The sequence below is a fragment of the Odocoileus virginianus genome, chromosome 12 (assembly GCF_023699985.2).
Source record: "Odocoileus virginianus isolate 20LAN1187 ecotype Illinois chromosome 12, Ovbor_1.2, whole genome shotgun sequence".
NCBI lineage: Eukaryota > Metazoa > Chordata > Mammalia > Artiodactyla > Cervidae > Odocoileus > Odocoileus virginianus.
In genome coordinates, this window is record NC_069685.1 from 27,183,034 (window position 1) to 27,204,407 (window position 21,374).

The window sequence follows — 21,374 nt, forward strand, 5'->3', positions numbered from 1 at the left end:
CAAAAAGCTATTACTCCAAGATAATGACCACTAAAATTTTGATGTATATTTTTACTGCCTTTTGTATATTTGTGTGTGCATATCTTAATAGACATGCATAGTTTAGACAAATGGGGTCATACTGTATTTGTATTTTCTGACAATATTTTACTTAGTTTATCCATATAGTTGGAGGTTTATGTTATTTCTGTGTTTTTACTAGTAGAATGAGTATTTTAGTGAATATCCTTATATCCTTATAGTTCTATAATCCATGATTAGGAAAATGAAGTTTTATTGACAGTATAATATTCATTATATACATGAAATTCGAATGATTCCTGATTCTTTAATATTACACATTTATGTTTTTCTAAATCCATATTTTTACAAATAAGGCTGTAAATATTTCTATGCATAAATTTTTATCTATTTTGCCATTCTTGGGATAGATTTTGAAGAAGTAAATTACTAGGTCAAAAGTTTTAAGGCTTCAGATTCATTGTGCCAAATTGCTTTCAATGAAACAGGTTATAATTTAGATTCACCATTGTCAATGACTGGGGACTTGCTGCTGCTGCTGCTGAGTCGCTTCAGTCGTGTCTGACTCTGTGCGACCCCACAGACAGCAGTCCACCAGGCTCCCCCGTCCCTGGGATTCTCCAAGGCAAGAACACTGGAGTGGGTTGCCATTTCCTTCTCCAATGCATGAAAGTGAAAAGTGTCTCTCAGTAGTGCCGACTCTTAGCGACTCCATGGACTGTAGCCTACCAGGTTCCTCCATCCACAGGATTTTCCAGGCAAGCGTACTGGAGTGGGTTGCCATTTCCTTCTCCAGGGGACTTGCTGAGTATTTGCCAATTATTCAGCATAGAGCTAGACTCTGTGGAGGGCGAGGAGTATGCTCTCAAAGAGACATGTATTTGGAAAGCTCCATGGGCTTCCCCAGTGACTCAGCAGGAAAAGAGTCCTCCTGAAATGCAGGAGACAGGGGTTCAGTCCCTGAGTCAGGAAGATCCTCTGGAGGAGGAAATGGCAACCCACTCCAGTATTCTTGCCAGGAAAATCCCATGGACAGAGGAGCCTGGTGGGCTTCAGTCCATAGGGTTGCAAAGAGTGGGACACGACTGAGCACACACAGGTAATACCTACAGAAGCAATAAAGGTAACCTGACCACATATATAAATACCACAGTAACTTGAAGATAGGTAATTCTATACAATGCTGAAATAGGTTAAGCAGGTTTCATAAATGAAGTAGAATAATTAAGAACAAAAGAAGTAGAAAGAAAGAAATGGAGATTGTGGGGAAGGTGCCGGGAGAAAGGTGCCGGGAGAATCTGCACAGGGAGATGGAAAGAGGGAAAGAAACAATTATTGAATGTTTTCTGTGCATGTGCCAGGCACTGCACTAAGCATTTCACACCTAATATCTCATTTTCTTCTCACAACAACCTTAGAAGTAGGAATTATTATTTTCATCCAGATCCAGATCTAAGTGATGGGAAAAACTGACATTCACAGGGATTAACTAATTTGCCAAAGATCATAAAGCTTCTGAGAGGTGGCACCAGGAATTGAACCCAAGCAGTCTGCCTCCAGAGTTCACGCTTTTAAGTATATGACTCAACTAACTCATTACAAATTCAGAATCAAGTACCCAGTCAGAAATTGTACTGTGATTTAGTATCAGGGACGTGAGTCAGTTGGCACTCACTAGATTGAGAAAGAAAATGAGGGCAAAAAGGATTCCACACACTAAGACTTATTTCAGACAGTGGAGATGTAAAAAGTTACTTTAAAATATGTGGCACAGACTTAAATGTAAAATTATAAAACTTTGATAAAAAATATAGGAAAAACTTTGGGATCTAGGTCTAGACAAAGAGTTCTTACACTTGACACCAACAGCAGAATCCATATAAGGAAAAACTGGTAGATATGGGTCTCTCAAAATTAAAATTTTTCTCTCCAAAACTCCCTGTTAAGAGAATGAAATATCAAGCTATAGGCTGAGGAAAATATTTCCAAACCACATTTTCAACAAAGAACTAGTATCTAGAATATATGGAGAACACTCAAAACTCAACAATTTGAAAAAAAATCAAACAATTCAATTAGGAAATGGGCTAAAACCATGAACACATTTCCCAAAGAGGATATACAGATGGCAAATAAGCATTTGAAAAGATGCTCAATATAATTAGCCATCAGGAAAATAATGCAGATTTAAACCACAATGATGTATCACTATACTACTATCAAAATGGCTAAAATTTAAAAAAAAAAAAAAACCAGTGGCAACACCAAATGCTGGCAAGGATGTGGGGAAACTAAATTGCTCATACATTGCTTGTGGGAATGTGAAATGGTCCAGCCACTCCTTAAAACTGTTTGGCAGTTTCTTTTAAGACTAAACATGCAACTACCACAAGGCCCAGCAATTGCACTCTTGGGCATTTAGCCTAGAGAAATGAAAACTTATGTTCACATGAAAGCCTGTACACAAATGTTCATAGCAGCTTTACTCATAGTAGCCAAGAACTGGAAACAACCCAGATGTCTTTCAATGAGTGAACAGTAAACAAACTGCAGTACATCCATACCATGAAATATTACTCAGCAGTTAAAAAAAGAAAAAACTATTGATACATACACGAATCTTCAAGAATTTATACTGAGTTTAAAAAGCCAATACAAAAAAGTTATTCACTGTATGATTCAATTCACATATCAATCTTGAAATGACAAAATATAAGAATAGAGAACAGATTAGTGATTACCAAGTGATAATGAGGGGGGTCAGGGAAGGAGGGAAGCCTATGTGACTATAAAAGGGCAACATGAGCGATCCTTGTGGTGATGAAAACGTTATATAACTTGACTGTATCAATGCCAATCACATGTACATGAATGTCTCCTACAGTAATATTGTACTATAGTATTTATAAAATGTTATTGTTGTGGGATACTGGGTAAAGTGTACATAGGATGTCCCAACAGTATTTCTTATAACTGTATGTGAATCTACAATTATCTCAAAATGGAAAGTTTAATGAAAAAAAAAAGGTAATCGGAAAAGAATTTAAACACTAATATATTCCTAGAAAGTAGCCTAAAAGGTAGAGAAATCTCCCAATGTCATTCAACAGAGCCACAGGAATGAAAAATTCATGTGGCCTCAGGTGATGCAGAAGTATAAGCTCCTATGATTTCTGCCTGCTGCAGGAAGGCTCACCTTTTCAGCACCAGTACAAACAAAAGGCTAGGCAGGGTTGCAGGGGTTGCAAGAGAAAAGGAGCATTGAAAATTTTAAAAAAAGGAAAAAAGAAGTGGTTCTTCCTAGAGCCCTTTACAAATATTCTGTCACCTGGCTTTCTGTTTTCCATCTAAGTGGCCAAGAAGAATGAATGATTATGCCCTTTCTATGGTAGAGACTCACCAGGACCCTGAGGGCAGGGGAAGAATTTGAGTCTTGCCTCACATCAGCCAGATCTTACCTAATCTCTCACACATATTTCTCCACTCCAGCTCCAAGGCTTCACCCTCGATGCCCTTCCCACCCTACCAGGGGCCTGTTCCCTAGCAGCCCCACTGCCCAGAATAGACCATCCGTGTAGACATCTAATATATCACTGACTGACTTCTAATCATGGGTCAAGCCCACTCGGTCACTCTGTAACATTCATCTTAGTTTTAAAAACATGAGAGGGACATTGTTGGCAAAAATCCAGGAGTAATGAATTCTATGTTCTAGAAAGAGAGAAACTGAACTATTTCAATTTGAAAGTAAGAGCTGGCAGGAAACCAACAGAAGCAAAGTCCTCTGGGGAGGAAAAGGGGGAAGCAAGCTGGTGAGTTAACTTGTAGGTCTGTAAGGTGGGCAGATTTCTTTAAAAAGCAAACAAAGCAGTTTTAGACTTGAGAGACTTAATTGGCATCCAAGGCCAAGAATATGAATAATGTTACATAAAAACCTTGCTCAAGTGAGAATTCTGCAATCGAAGCATTCTGACTGTAATAGCTAAAGTTTAAGGGAGAGGAATATAGAAAAAGATGTTTATTTTTCCGGTCATATATCATAACATATGGGCTTCCCCGTTGGCTCAGTGATAAAGAATCTGCCTGCAATGCAAGAGATGAGGGTTCGATCCCTCAGTTGGGAAGATCCCCTGAAGAAGGAAATGGCAACCCACTCTAGTATTCTTGCCTGAAAAAATTCCATAGACAAAGGAGTCTGGCAGGCTAAAGTCCCTGGGGCTGCAGAGAGTCAGACACGACTGCACAACTAAACAACAACAATTATAACATACACCATTCATGGTATAAAGATTTAAATCTCATATTTTTTTTTCATCATCATGGCAAGAAAAGTTTGATGCTTTTCAGAATTTCAATGTCTAAGAAAATAGTTAAGCTGGTTTTGTAGGTTATAGACAGTGCTAGGATACTAGGATGCATTTGTTCTTCCCTCCATTAAATGAGAAACTTCATGTATGGATAAGGTAAAATTAGAGAATTAATGATGGCTCAGGGACCTCCCTGGTGCTCCAGGGGCTCCCAGTCCATGCTCCCAGTGCAGGGGACCTGGTTTCGATCCCTGGTCAGGGAACTAGGTCCCTTAAGCCACAACTAAGAACTTCACATGCCTCAATCAAAAAAGATCCCATATGCAGAGACTGACTATCCCTCGTGGCACAGATAAAACTGGCACAGTCAATAAATAAATATATATATATATATATATATATATATATATATTTTAATGGCTTAACAGCAATTCCAGATCACTTTAGTAATGACAGACATGAATAGAATTAATAGAAAATTAAAAATCTATTTTTTATGGCTCTTTTCAGTTTATTGCATGAAGGAGTTACACTAGTCCAAATTAAAAGCAGACCCCAAATGGTTACATTATACAAGCTGTGAAGTTTTTAAACTTGTGACAAAGGATAGAAGGGAAACTCTACTCATTGCAAGGAAATACTTACTTAAGCTTCAGTGAGCCAAAAGCCCTTAAAACCCATGAACCTTCCGCTGGTCGTCCTCAGTCAGTCAATCTCTACCAGGAACTGGCATATGTTCTTGCGCTGGTCACCCTGTTGCTGAATCACTTCTCCATATTCTGGATGCTCAATTTCAGTACCATTGCAGGCAAATTTCTTCTTAAACGCCTTCACTAGTTGTTTTGTGTTTTTTTTTTTTAATTGTAATCATCAGCGATCCTTTGGATAGTAGTAAGGGTCTTCCTGCAGTTTCTCTGTTGAATTCTTATATGGATATAATCCTCAGTGCCAGCAGGATGCAGATCATCACCCTTACTTCATCAACAAAGGGGTCGAGCAAGTGGAGGTTCTGGATAGCAGATCTATGATAGGATTCCTTTTCCTCAGTGGAAACGGCCAGCAGAAGGCAGTGGTGGGAGAAGGCGGGCAGAGGGGGCCAGATCTGGGGAAGCCAGAGGGCTCGACGGGGAGGCTGCTGAATCCTTGGCGGTGGCTGAGTGACTGGGCAAATCTATTTGTTTTAACCCTTTCTGTTTCTTATACCCTCCTCTGTCCACCTAAAATATTACCAGTGAAAGGAAAGAAAGGCACACAGGAAGAAAAACAACAAAGCAAGGGCCTGGGGAAACTTATATCTATGTTTTATTCTCTCAAATTATAACAGTTGTTATAAGTATCATTGGATAGACAGAGATTTATGTAAAAATGCCCATTTCTGGATTATTAATTTTATTATAGCAAAGAAGGGAAACAATGTAATGTCCAAAAATAGGAAAATATTTAAGCATTTTATGGTATGTTGATATGGTGGAATGTTTTGCAGCCATTAAAAGAAGTCATAATTTCAGATAGCAAAAATTAAAGAGTGAAATACTCACCAATCGTGGGAATAAGGAGGAAAGGGGACTCTCATACAATGCCAGTAGAAAAGTGAATTGTTACAGCCTTTTAGGAAAGTAACCTGGAAACATCTATTAAAATTAAAAAATACACTGTCCAGACAAAGACCCTGATGTAGGTAAAGAGTATTTGAAAACACAAAAGCAAAAGCAGGTAAGGACTATGCCAGGGAATCCTCTTACACAAACATGGGATGCTTTTCATGGAAGTGCTCCCAACTAAAAAAGCCTACTTCCAGCTCCCTGACCACTCATGAAGTCTCTGGGGTCTACCCCATGGGGTCCTCAAGCCTTGTGTTTCCCTTTAATGCCAGACCTCGGGGTAATACTATCTCTCACTTGGCAACCACTCGGCCATGTTCAGGGACCTAGATGCTTCCCTTCCTTTGCTCACTTCCTCCCACCCACAACACATTAACTGCCAAGTCTGGTTAACTTTATTTTCTTGGGCTCCAAAATCACTGCAAACAGTGACTGCAGGCATAAAATTTAAAGATGCTTGCTCCTTCGAAGAAAAACTGTGACAAACCTAGACAGCATATTAAAAAGCAGAGACATTACTTTGCTGACAAAGGTCCGTATAGTCAAAGCTATGGTTTTTCCAGTAGTCAAGTATGGATGTGAGAGTTGGACCATAAAGAAGGCTGAGCGCCAAAGAATTGATGATTTTGAGCTGTGGTGCTACAGAAGGGCTCTTGAGAGTCCTTCAGACAGCAAGGAGATCCAACCAGTCAATCCTAAAGGAAATCAACCCTGTATATTCATTGGAAGGACTGATGCTGAAGCTCCAATCTTTTGGCCACCTGAGGGAAAGAGCCGACTCACTGGCAAAGACCCTGATGTTGGTAAAGATTGAGGGCAGGAAGAAAAGGGGGCAACAGAGGATAAGATGGTTGGATGACAATCAATTCAATGGACATGAATTTGAGCAAACTCCAGGAGATTGTGAAGGACAGGGAAGCCTGGCGTGCTGCAGTCCGTGGAGTCACAGAGTTGGACATGACTGAGTGACTGAACAACAACTGGTTAACTTTGAATTTGCAATATGTCTCCCACTTGTTCCTTCCTCCTCTTCCCATACCATCTATCCTGACTCAAGATGGTATTTCCTGTCACTTGAATTATCCAGTGGTAAAACTGGTGTTCCTTCCTCCTTAGCCCTCCCGGCCCCAGTTTATTTGGCACACTGTGACCAAAGCAACCCTCCACGAAACTCTGACCATGATACTCTCCTGCATACAGAACTCAGTGCCTCCCTGTGGGTAGAGAGCAAACCTCGGCAACCTCAGCAGAGCACTCCACCTCCTCAAGCACCTGGCTCGAAACAGGACCTAAACTTGTAGCCCCAGTGCCTTTGTGTGTTGAACGGTATACTTAGTTGAACAGTATCCCCTCCAATTCATGTCCACCTGGACTCGCAGAGTGTGACCTTTGCAGATGTAATTAGTTTAGATGAGATCTTGCTGGATAGTGGGGGCTCTAAATCAAATGACTGGTGTCCTAGTGTGAAGGACATATGAAGACACAGAGAGACATACAGAAGGAAGATGGCCACGTGAAGATGGAGGCAGAAATGAGAGTGATGCAGCTAGGAGCCAGGGAATGCCAAGGCTTGCCAGCAACCACCAGAAGCTAGAGTGAAGGAAGTGATCTTTTCTAGACTCTTTAGCAGGAGCATGTCACTGCTGACACCTTGGTTGTGGACTTGCACCTTCCAGAACTGTGAGAAAATAAACTGTTGTTTTAAGCTACCAGGTTTTGATAATTCATTGCAGCAGCAATAGGAAACTAACACAATTCATTAGGAGAATTGTCAAAAGAAAAAAAACCTAAAAACAACAACAACAAAAAACAACATCCAAAAAACTCAATTTAGCTTAAGGGAAAAGAAATTTATCAGAAAGGTATTACTATATCTCAAGGATCCCAAGATCAGAAATGCAGTTGAACCTCAGGAATGTCCAAAATGAGAGACACAACGGTCACCAGGATTCTCGGTCTGTGATGTTTTTCCTCTCTGTATCTGCTACATTTCTTTTTCTTACTCTTCCTTTCTCTTTTCTGCTTTTCTTTCTCTTCTCAAGGTCATAGTCATCGAGAACTCCAAAACTTAACTTCTGTTAACCAAGAGAAAGTGACTACTTTTTTTCTTAGTTTCAGTTCAAAATTCCCAAGGAAGAACTGATTGGCCCATTGAGTAAGAATTCCACCAACATTCACCAACTAATATTATATGGTCAGAAGATGATTCTTACAGAAACCATGTGATCACACGGTACCAAGAAGATGATTTTTATAGAAATACAACTAGGAGGGGGAAGGAAAAAGGAACAATTTGTGTCCTTTGATATTCATGCTTCTATTTTTCTGGAAGTCATTTTTTATTCTTTATCTCTGCTTGCTGAAACTGAACAGACCTTTCAAACTCTGGCTTAAATGTTACCTGTTCCACAAAATATGTTAATCTCTGCCACTAGACCAGGAACTCTCAAAAGCAGGATAGGAAGTGGGGAGTTGCACCCTGCACTGCTGAAGGGCAGAGCAGGGCGGGGGGCGAGGTTGGGGGGGGGGGGCATGGGGAGGGGAAGAGGAGGCCTCCGGCAGAAGTTGGGATTGAGAGGTTGTGGTGACTCCTGAGTCAGCAGCAGGGGATGCTAAAACTGCTGGGAAGGCCAACAGAGCCAGCACTGGACAGGTGCCACTCTGAAGAGCAGGCCATCCTCCCTCAGACAGCAGCCCCTACTCTGGCACTTGGCACTTCCAAGGCTCTTCTCTGGCATCCAGATGTCATCTCAGGCAAAGAGCATGAACTGGGAGTTGAACTTTGATGGAAGACACAAAAAATACAGCTAATGGAAAATTTAAGAGCACTCCTGCCCACAACCCAGCTGGGTAGGAGGTTCAGGCTTATACTGAACCTTATCAGTTACAGTGAATTTAAAACTTCAATATTACAACCAAAAGCTAAATGTGAGTCTGTGCTATAACCCATACTAATCAATGTTTAGCTATATTTTTGTTTTATAAGTCATATTATGACAATGTGGTGAACTTGCAGCTTTTATGTCTTGGACTTGCTGATGTTCTTTTTTTTTTTTTAACTGTACTCATTGCTTAATATAGCCACAATTAGTCCTGCAGGTCAGTTAGAAGTCCCCTGGACAATCAAAGAACAAGTTAATAAAGACCAGTATGCCATGTGCTCAGCTTTTTTGGAGAAAGAAAGAATCATGCTGTGACTTGGAATTAAGGCTAGTGGCACTTATTACACGCATGGAGCACGTGAGATCAAGGAGGTGGGAGGGGGAACAGACAACACCTGCAGAGGTCTGGCTCCTTGCCCCCCTCCCCCACCCTCAGGCCCAGGCAGAGAAGAGTTCTTATCTGTGGACCAGCTCAGTCATCAAGCCCATGCTTCTCCAGGCAGGGTTGACCCATCAATCAAAATCTCTCTTACTCTGCTTCCCCACCTGCCATCCAAGTGAATCTATTTACTCAAGGTTAACCTCAGTGCATTCAAGGAAAAGTGTTCGAAAGTTATTTTGGTTTTGAAAAATTAATGCTTGCCTTTACAAAATCAAAATCCAAGGAGATATTTATGTTAGCTTATATATAGATTTACAAACTTTTATAGATATAGTTAAATTTAAACAATCCCTTCTAAGGGGACTTTTGATTAATGGTTGGTCACATTTAATTAATCTATTTTAAAAATTTATAACTTAATAAATATAATATATATAAATATATAAAGTTCTTCTGTTGAATGACCAAAAAATCCAACTGAAACCAAAAAACACTTTCCAAGTACCTAAGTAATTTACATATATCTAATAAATTAATCTTATAAATATGTTAATTTTAAGTTCTTTTAAATGTCTAATGTTGCATTTACATTTGAAACATTTCCACTTAAAATCACAAATGCAAATCAATTACTTAGTTACACCTTTTAAATAAGCATTACACATATAATGTGTAATAGAATAATAATTCTATTAGGTCTTCTCCTAAACACTATAAAAACTTAAAATACTAAATATACAGAATCCTTTACACAAAAATACTAATACTGTGTGTTTCATTTTTAGTATATTTCTATATTTAATTGTAAGCTTTCCCAATGTTTTAAAAAATGCTTATTGCTTAAAAAAAATGTTTATCTTCCCAAATTCTTTTGACGATATTCTAAAGCTGGTTGAATTGCATATAAGGTCTGGAGCCATAAATATCTAGGGGAATTTTTCTCATATAGCACCACAAAGAAGGGTCCCTTTAAACTCTTAATATATCATAAACTACAAAACCTGGAAAGGGACTTGACACCAGCCTCCAAAATGGCCTCTAGTGAGGCTATCCTCCCGTTAGTCACTCGCCTGTGTAGATACTTCTACTCTGAATGAGCCTGACCTGTAATCAATAGGATATTGTGGAAATGATGGAGAATGACTTCTGAAGCTAGGTCATAAAAGACACTGCCTCTTCTACCTTGCACACCGCTGGATTGTTTACCGTGGCGGAAGCCGGCTACTCATGCAGCCCAGGGAGAGGTCTATGTGGTGAGGAACTGAGTCCTCCTACCAACAGCTAGAATTAAATTGCCATGTTTATGAATCTGGGAAACAGCTACCCTAGCCCCAGTGAAGCCTTCAAATAACTGTAGTCCTGCCCAACGTATTGACCGTGATGTTAGGAGATATCCAGACTCAAAACTCAGCAGTCTCACCCTACTGTGTGGTCCCGGTGTGGAACCTGGTCTCAGCCTCAGCCTTATTGGACCAAGGAATCCTCAAAGTGAGAGGCTTTGAACTGTCATGGAAATATGTAAGCAAGATTCCAGTGTCCTGCATGCTGAAGAAATGTATTTACTGAGGGAGTGGGTGGAGGATAGTGGGGCTGAAACACCACTTGCTACTCATAAAACTAAGTCAGAAGAACATACCAAGGAAGAAAAGCCAGATACTGAGAAGGCAGAGGAAAACATAAAGACAAACAAACTTCCAAGTAAAGGAAAGTGCTAGTCGCTCTGTGGTATCCAACTACAGCCTGCCAGACTCCTCTGTCCATGGGATTTCCAAGCAAGAATACTGGAGTGGGTAGTCATTCCCTTCTCCAGGGGATCTTTTCAATCCAAGGATTGAACCTGCATCTCCTGCATTGCAGGCAGATTCTTTATGGTCTGAGCCACCAAATAAGTGCATATCGAGTGAGGTAAGTAACACCCTCTTCTAACAACACAAGAGAAGACTCTACACATGAACATCACCAGATAGTCAATGCAGAAATCAGATTGATTATATTCTTCACAGCCAAAGATGGAGAATCTCTATACAGCTGGCAAAAACAAGACCAGCAGCTGACTGTGGCTCAGATCATGAACTCCTTATTGTCAAACTCAGACTTAAATTGAAGAAAATAGGGAAAACTACTAGACCATTCAGGTATGATCTAAATCAAATCCCTGACAATTATACAGTGGAAGTGACAAATAGATTCAAGGGATTAGATGTGATAGACAGAGTGCCTGAAGAACTATGGTTAGAGGTTCATAACATTATAGAGGAGGTGGTGATCAAGGCCATCCCCAAGAAAACGAAAGGCAAAAAAGCAAAATGGTTGTCTAAGGAGGACTTACAAATAGCTGAGAAAAGAAGAGAAGCTAAAGACAAAGGAGAAAAGGAAAGGTATACCCATTTGAATGCAGAGTTCCAAAGAATAGCAAGGAGAGAGATAAGAAAGCCTTCCTCAGTGATCAATGCAAAGAAATAGAGGAAAACAATAGAATGGGAAAGACTAGAGATCTCTTCAAGAAAATTAGAGATGCAAGGGAATATTTCATACAAAAATGGGTACAATAAAGGACAGAAATGGTATGGACCTAACAGAAGCAGAAGAGATTAAGAAAAGGTGGCAAAAATACACAGAAGAACTATACAAAAAAGATCATCATGACCTAGATAACCACAATAGTGTGATCACTCTCCTAGAGCCAGACATCCTGGAATGCGAAGTCAAGTGGGCCTTGGGAAGCATCGCTACCAACAAAGTTATGGAGGTGATAGAATTTCAGTTATTTCAAATCCTAAAAGATGATGCTGTGAAAGTGTTGCACTCAATATGCCAGCAAATTTGGAAAACTCAGCAGTGGCCACAGGACTGGAAAATCTCACTTTTCATTCCAATCCCAAATAAGGGCAATGCTAAAGAATGTTCAAACTACCACACAATTGTACTCATCTCACACGCTAGCAAAGTAATGCTCAAAATTCTCCAAGCCAGACTTCAACAGTATGTGAACCATGAACTTTCAGATGTTCAAGCTAGATTTAAAAAAGGCAGAGGAACCAGAGATCAAATAGCCAACATCTGCTGGATCATCAAAAAAGCAAGAGAATTTCAGAGAAACATCAACTTCTGCTTCATTGATTACACCAAAGTGTGATTACACCAAAGTTTAATTACACTTTGGCTGTGTAGATCACAACAAAAGTGGAAAATTCTTCAAGAGATGGGAATGCCAGACTACCTTACCTGCCTCATAAGAAATCTGCATACAGGTCAAGAAGCAAAAGTTAGAACCAGACATGGAACAACAGACTGGTTCCAAATTGCGAAAGGAGTACATCAAGGCTGTATGTTGTCACCCTACTTATTTAACTTATATGCAGAGTATATCATGCGAAATGCCAGACTGGATGAAGCAAAAGCTGGAATCAAGACTGCACAGAGAAATATCAATAACTTCAAATATGCAGATGACACCACCCTTATGGCAGAAAGTGAAGAGGAACTAAAGAGCCTCTTGATGAAAGTGAAACAGGAGAGTGAAAGGCTGGCTTAAAACTCAACATTCAAAAAACTAAGATCATGGCATCCGGTCCCATCACTTTGTGGCAAATAGATGGGGAAACAATAGAAACAGTGACAGACTTGATTTTGGGCTCCAAAATGACTGCAGATGGTGACTACAGCCATGAAATTAAAAGACACTTGCTCCTTACAAGAAAAGCTATGACCAACCTACATAGCATGTTAAAAAGCAGAGATATTACTTTGCCAACAAAGGTCCATCTAGTCAAAGCTATGGTTTTTCCAGTAGTCACGTATGGATGTGAGAGTTGGACTATAGAGAAAGCTGAGTGCCAAAGAACTGATGCTTTTGAACTGTGGTGTTAGAGAAGACTCTTGAGAGTCCCTTGGACTGAAAGGAGATCCAACCAGTCCATCCTAAAGGAAATCAGTCCTGAATATTCATTGAAAGGACTGACGCTGAAGCTGAAACTCCAATACTTTGGCCACCTGATGCAAAGAACTGACTCATTGGAAAAGACCCTGATGCTGGGAAAGATTGAAGGCAGGAAGAGAAGGGGATGACAGAGGATGAGATGGTTGGATGGTATCACTGACTCGATGGACATGAGTTTGAGCAAACTCCAGGAGTTGGTGATAGATAGGGAAGCCTGGCATGCTGCAGTCCATGGGGTTGCAAAGAGTTGGACATGACTGAGCAACTGAACTAAAGTGATCTATATAAAAATGTAAAGTGTGATTGAATCAAACACTAATGCCTGCCAAGGAATGGGAGATGAAAATGTTGAGATAACAGGGGATGATGGATCAGGCAAATGATAAAAATGTGGCTGCCATTAAGGCCCTAAATGATGGTGAGCTACAGAAAGCCACTGACTTGTTCACTGATGCCATCAAGCTGAATCTTCTCTGTATGCCAAGAGAGCCAGTCTCCATGAAATTACAGAAGTCAAATGCTACCATCTGAAACTTTTTCAGAGATACTGAAATAAATCCTGATTCAGCTCAGCCTTACAAGTGGGCAGGGAAAGCACATGTAACCTCTGAGCCACTGGGTAGAAGTAGTCCATGGTTCTGCCCTTGCCTGTAAACTAGATTACAATGAAGATGTTAGTGTAATGCTTAAAGAATTTCAACCAAGGGCCCAGAAAACTGCTGAACAACAGAAAAAGTCTGAGTGAAACCATGAAGACCAAAGGCTCAAAGAAAAAAATGGAAAGGGTTAAGAAGGCTTGGGAGGAACAGAAAAGACCCCAGAAGGAGGGAGAAATCAGAAGACAAACAGGAGCTCAATATAGCTGTTTTTCAGGTGGCTTTCCCTGGGCAACACCTGGTAATTTTCCTGGAAGAATGCCTGGAATGGGATGCGGTATGCCTGGAATGCCAGGAATGCTTGGGCTCAATGAAATTACTAGTGATCCAGAGGTTCTTACAGACATGCAGGTTTCAGAAGTTATGACGGCCTTCTAGGATGTGATCCAGAACTTCAATATGTTGAAATATCAGAGCAGCCCAAAAGTTGTGAGTCTCATCTGTAATTGGCCAGTCAAATTTGGAGGGCAAGCCTAAGGCCCTTCTGACAAATAAAGCCCATGCTGAAGGAAAAGCAACTGAGATCACTGAATGGATGTCACAGTAATACAACCCAGTATACTTCTGACCTGCTGCTGAAGGGAAAGCTATGGTGCTCCGAAGACAGTCTCTCTTCCTCTGTCCCAAATGAAGCTGAAAAAATTTTCAGTGGTTTGCCATCAAAACAATCATTCAGATAATATTTTCCTACTGGGAATTAAAAACTTTAAATGTTTTTAAAACCTGAAAAATATTAAAACAAGAACAACTATTAAGCAGCCCTTTCTGTTGAAAAACAACACCCGCTAAGCCGGTCCCAAATTCCGGATCCATAAACACTGTGTAAGATAATAAACATTTATATTCTTTTTAATTTAAATTTGGGGGTAATTTGTTATATAGCATTAGATAACTTACAAGGAATGGCCATATTAGCCCATATCCCTAAATCCAAATCATATCATTATGTAATTTTCAAGCCTGATTGGTTCTCATAAACCTCTAGTCAAGTGATTATACCACCGGCTTGGATTAAAACTATTTATTGTTTCACTTCATCCTGAAGGTTTTTTTCCTGTCTTTTCTACATGTTGGGTCCACAATGATAGAGAAACATTAAAATATATCTAATTCTCCTTCTCATAAGTCTGTTACGACTCTATCACAACTTCAAGGAACTACATTCTACTGCCACCTACCATCAGAGCATTCTCCACTTGACTAGATTGAAAGTTTTTTCCTTTTGACGGCACTACACAGTTTACCACAGCAAGTGTCACAGTGGTAAAGATGCAGGTTCAATCCCTGGGTCAGGAAGCTCTCCTGGAGAAGGAAATAGCAACCCCCTCCAGTATTCTTGCCTGGAAAATTCCGTGGATAGAGGAACCTGGTGGGCTACAGTCCATGGGGTTGCAAAGAATCTGACATGACTGAGCGACCGAGCACAGCGCATGATTTGCAGGATCTCAGTTCTCCAAGCAGGGATGGAATATGGGCCCCTACAGTGGCAGCAGGGAGTCTTAACCACTGGGCCACCAGGGAAGCCCTGGAAGTTTATATTTTAACAATGAAAGATGGAAGCATATTTTCTAGCAGTCCACTACTAAAATATCCACAAAGTCTAATAAACATCTCAGACTTAACATGGCTTAGAAAAGCTTCTGATTTTCCTCTCCCCTAGCCTACTCATCCCAGACTTCAACAGCTCTGTAAGTGACATCATCAACCATCCAGATGCTTATACCAAAAGCCTAAGAGTCACTCTTGATTCTTCTCTCCTTCTCACAAAATCAACAATGGGGTTCCCGCAGATTCTACCTCCAGAACATATCCTGAACTTGCTGACTTTTCTTCACCTCCATAGCCTGTTTCCATTCCATCTCCTATCTTTCATCTATATCTCCTTAGCCTAGACTATGCCATCATCTTTCACCAGGACACTGCAAAGAGCCTCCTAACTACAACCCTTGTTGCTTTTGTCTATAAACATTCACATACAGGTCTTTTTGTGACACAGTTTCTTTCTCTTGGTAAACATCTACATGTGAGTTTGGTGAACCGTATGGTAAGTACCTGTTTAATTTTATCAGAAACTACTTAACTAATTTCCATTTTGCACTCCCACCAGTAACATCTGGGAGTCCCAGTTCTTTATCCTCTTCAGCACATGGCATTTTTTAAAAGTCATTCTACCAGGTGCGCAGTAGTCCTTTTTCATTTTTTGAATTGTTATAAAATCCACGTACAATAAATGCACAGATCCTAAGTGCACAATTCAAAGGAGTTTTGATAAACATGTATACTCATGTAATCAAAATACACATTTCCATTACCCTAATAAATTCTCTACTAAACCTCTTCCCGTTGTCTCTAGCCCCTAGAGGCAGCCTCTTCTGATTGCTATCACCACAGATTAGTTTTACCTTTTCCTAAACCTCATAAGAGGATTAGTATAGTATATACTGTTCTGTGTCTGCCTAAGTTTACGCAGTATAATGGTTTTGAGGTCCACCCATGCTATTGCAGTAGTTCTTTGTTTTTATTGCTGAGTGGTATTTTATTGTATGGATACATCACAGTTTATTTATCCATTCACCTTTTGATAGACATTTGGGTTGTTTCCAGCAACTCCATTCCTAGGTATTTACCCAGGAGAAATGAAAGCATATGTCCACAAAAAGACAATAATCACCTGCTTCCTCTCTTGATCCTCCATAGTCCATTCTCCATGTAGCATCCAGAGGGGTCTTTTAAACAAATTACTCAGATCCCACCTCTCTTCTGCTAAACACCCTTTAGTGACTTCCCATTCCACTTTAGAAGAAAATACAAACTCCCCGCCCGGCTTGTGAAACCCAGATATCACCAATTCTCAACCCTGCCTGCACAGAGGCCTCTGTAAACTTCTGTCGCTTGGGCTCCACCTCAGATCAAGCGAATCAGAATCTCTGGAAGAGGGATCCCAGCATTTTTAAAGCTCCCCAGGATGCTCTCACAGGCCCCCAGGTTGGACAGGCCTTGTCAGGTGAGCTGGCCCATGGCTTTCCTGCTTTATCTCATCCCACTCTCCCCCTCGGATGCCACACTCCTGCTACACTGGCCTCCTTTCAGCCCTGTGAACACAGGGGTTTTATCCCTACCTCTGGGGCTCTGTACTAGTTTTTCTTCTGCCTGGAATGTTCTTTAGATCTTAGTGTAACTGGTTCTTTCTTGTGATTCAGGTCTCAGCTGAAATGTCACCTGCTTAGAGAAACTTTTCCTGCCCACTCAACCCAAAGGAGCCACTCTGCAGCGTGTCACTTGTTCAAACACTCTAGATCACATTTATGTCTAACAGTGCCCTGTTCATGCATTTTTCTTTGTGTTTATTGTCTGTCTACTCCGTCTAGACTATAAATCCCACGAGAATAAGGACCTTGCCTGCCTTATTCTCCACAGTACCCTTAGTATTTATAATCATGCCTGGCACACAATGAAAGTTTCAGAAATATTTGTTGGAAGCACGAAAGAACACACGTACAAAATGTACATATTACCTGGGAGGGAGGGCAAAATCCACAAGGGGTCTCCTTTCTTTCTTTCCCCTAGCTGTTAGCATGGGATCGTTGATTTACAGGAAAACAAAGAGACTCCAGCAGAAGGGAATTAAACCCACATACCAGATTTCATTAGGTCCTAAAAGGCAGAGAGACTGTTTTTGGCTTCAAGTATCTTAACTTCCATCCTAACCCGATGCTGTACACATTATAGATACTCAATGAATTCATTTCTATTAGCAGTGAAGTGACTGTGCTCTGTTTTGAGGGTCTAGAGGGGATGTGGGAGAGAGGGATGGGAGGCAGAGCATTTGAGCAGGGATTAGCGAACCATGAGAAAAGGAGACAGAAGTATATTTATGCCTTTATCCTCACTTTATGGAGCTGTCACCAACTCAAAGCGTGAATTCAGCTTAATCTATTCCAGCCAATTGGATTTTAAAACACTATCCTATTCTATATGTAGTTTCTCTTTGTAAGCAAGGCAATATGTTAAAACAAAGTTTTAAAGAAATTTTAAAAGAAAGGAGAGAAAAAGAAGAGTGATCCAGGGAAGAAGAGAGAAGGCAGTAGGGAAGAATTCAGGAATATCTCCTTTGTGCTATACACAGTATTAGGCATGTTCTGGCATTTACTTATTTATCACAACCCTATGTGAAATAAATATGGAAACAGAATGAAGCATAGATAAACATAACTTACCACTTAACTGTTAAAATATTAGACAAAAATAAACAAGATATACATATCAAATATGCAGATGACATTAACAATGAAAATGTCACCTAATGTAAGCAAAATAGATCAAAGATTCAAATTAATCTTACAAGGCTAGTGGTTAGCTACAACATAGTACATAAATTAAATCTTGCAGCTAGCTACACAGGTACAGAAAGATGGAGACCTAGTCTGACCAGAGTTTGTGTAAAAATATCTTGTGGATTTAGTTGACTGCTAGTTTAATATAAGCCAATAGTAGATGCTAAAGTATAACCCTTAAGTATTGCATGAGAGTCCTTATCTTAAGCGACTTCTTTTCAGTATTTATCACTGGAGATATTTTTTTTAATTCTCTTCTCTCCTGACTGCTGTTACATCTGATTATCTTTCCATCTCTGAAGCAGATCCTCATTAATACAAACGCTAATAAGACAATAGCCCTCATTTAATAAGGGTTCTGTGCCAACTACACAATTACTATATTTAATCCTCCCTCTTAATAGCACTAATGAAATAGGCATAATTATTTCTGCCATCTTTTAGATGAGAAGACAGATTTAGAAAATCTAAGTAATTTTCTCAAGATCAGACAGGTAACAGCACTCTTGAAGCTCAACTATAGCGGCCTGACTTAGAGCCCAATGATTCTAACCACTATTCCTTCTACCCCAGACTTTCTTTCAGAGCTTGCCTTTCCTTTGCTCATTTCTTCAGTGTCAGTGTGCATTACAGTCCAGTCCTCAGGTCACAGCTCATTTTACTTCATTGTCTCTCTGGTTAATCATCTCTAGATCTGGGACTTTGATGGACAACTTCTACACTGATGAGTCCTATGACAGCCACCAATAGTGCTTCCCTAAACCCCTTACCTTTTCCACGGCCTTTTTTGTTGGTAGATGCCTCCATAACCTTCAGAGGAGGCTGAATCCAGCCCCAATCCTGGCTCCAGAGACAGAATCATGATTAGTTTCAAACAGAGGACATGATGCTTCCTCTGCCCCATCTTTTCAGTGACTAATTCAAGCACTAGAAGAGAATCAGCCAAGAGATTTTTCAGAAAAGTTTTCTAGGCTCTTAAATGGAAATATTCATCAACAAGTAATCTCTTTTCTATCACCTTGTTATGTCTGTATGTGCCATGGAGAACTAAGTCAGCTATCTTGGAGACTTCAATAATTTTCAAGAGCATAAAGGGCGCTTGAGACCAAAATATATGAGAATTGCTGCCTAGTCCATGCCAGTATCATCCTTCACCAAGTTATTGAAACGGTTTCCTAAATGGTTTTCCTACTGATAAGCTGAGCATGACCAACCCCAATAAACCTGCTCTCTGCGTTACTACCAAGGTGATCTTGCATGCGTGTGTGCTAAGTCACTTCAGTCATGTCCAACACTTTGGGACCCTATGAACTGTAGCCCCGCCAGGCTCCTCAGTCCATGGGATTCTCCAGGCAAGAATACTGGAGTGGGAAGCCATGCTCTCCTCCAGGGGATCTTCCTGACCCAGGGATCGAACCTGAGTCTCTCATGTCTCCTGCAATGGCAGGCCATTTCTTTATCACTAGTGCCTTCTGGGAAGCTCGAAGGTGATCTTACTAAATGCTAATCAGACACCTGCTTAATCCTTCAATGACTGTGGCTTTCAGTTTAGCACCTAACACTCTACTTCTCTTGTTTTATTTGTTCCTTTCCCCTCATACAACTGTTCACCCCAGCCATTCGCAAGTAATTGCCGTTTCCTATCAGAAATGATACTGTCTGTTGTTTCTATGCCTTCCCACTTTTTTCTTTTGCTTTTTTTCCCTCTTTTGGTCTTTGGAGCAGAGGACACTTACTATAGTAAACTGGTTGCAGAGCTGATGAAAGAGCTAAGAAGTCATCAGGATGGTGAGGCAAGCAGGAGCAAGCAACGATAGCAAGCCACCACCAATGGCAAATTCTATGAGTGGAAAAATAACAGGAGGAAGTAATGTCATCAGATTCCAGAGATCAGGGTTACCCAGGGAATTCCAGAACCACAGTAGACCGATTCTGCATGTGCCAGGACCGTGAAGGAGCCAAGCCACTGCCAACAGTGCCTTCCAAAGCTAAGCTTCCTCATTTGCTTTTAAGGTCACACTGCCATGTCCTATCCCTTCATTCTCTAGCTAGCTAACTTCTACTTATCCTTTAAAACTCGGCACATGGGTCATTTTCTACAGGAAGTTGTCTCTAAGCCCATGGTATAATTTACCTGTCCCTTTTCTATGCTTCCAAAGCACCATTTGTCAAAGTGGTCACCAGAAAGTAGTAGAACAATAAGTTCCTTGAAGACTGGGACAGCCTCTCTTTCCTCGGTATTATTTAAGCCTAGGACAGTGTCTGACGATAGTGCTGGGGGCCATTATGTGTGCTCAGAAAATGTTTCACAAACATAGTCATGAATTACCTCTGAGGTAATTTGCTTCTGGGATGACTTGCATTTTCTGAAGCTTTTTTTTTTTTAAAGTGTGTCCAAGGCCTGGACAGTTCAGGGCATTTTCCTTCACATACCAGCTTCTTCATGTAGCCCTTGAAAGAAAAATTATTTCACTTCTTAATACCATCTCTATACTGCAGGATATATAAAGATGCTTTCTGAAGCCCAAGTTTCATGGTCCCCTTCAAACTGTGCTTTCCTAGGGTGTAGGCCTCGCCTCAGTGATTTCTCCTAATTCTCACACTTGGAACATTTAATTTTTATCTTACAAACCACTTCCGAAAGAAGCCAGAAAACTGTTCTGTTGGTCTTTTGTGCTTTTTTCATAACCTTTCTTCTGCCACTTCAGATAAAAGTAATAGGTAACAAAAGCCTAATTATATTTTGGGAATTGGCCACTAATATTAGTGCCTGCCCATCTGTTTGAGACAGTCTGTGCATGCACAAGTACCAGGGAAAGCTTTTTGGACACCATGAAGATGGTGAGCATGGCATGAGGATGACCAAACTGCCAGCGGACAGTATTTTTTTCCTTAACAGCTTCATTGAGATATAAATCACATATCATATAATTCACCCATTTGAAGTGTACAATTTTATGGTTTTTAGTATATTCACAGGTATGTACAACCATCACCACAATTTTAGAACATGTATATCACCTCAAAAAGACACCTCGTACCCTTTAGATAACCTCCTCCCCCACTCCCCCGCCTCTCCCCTTCCCCATCAGCTCTGAAACTACCAGTCTACTCTCTGGTATCCATAGGCCTCCCTGTTCTGAACTTTCATATGAATAGTATAACATCTTATGTGGTCTCTGAGGACTGGCCTCTTTCACTTAGCATAATACTTTCAAGGTTCACACATGCAGTAGCATGTGCCAGCACTC

At 40.4% G+C, this 21,374-nt stretch overlaps 2 pseudogenes; one reads left to right on the forward strand and one right to left on the reverse strand.

Annotated features, from left to right (window-relative positions):
- Nucleotides 1-4,998: 4,998 nt before the first annotated feature.
- LOC110132983 (eukaryotic translation initiation factor 1 pseudogene) lies at nucleotides 4,999-8,678 on the reverse strand (annotated as a pseudogene).
- Nucleotides 8,679-10,701: 2,023 nt separating this feature from the next.
- Nucleotides 10,702-14,266, forward strand: LOC110132997 (hsc70-interacting protein-like; annotated as a pseudogene).
- The last annotated feature ends 7,108 nt before the right edge of the window (nucleotides 14,267-21,374 follow it).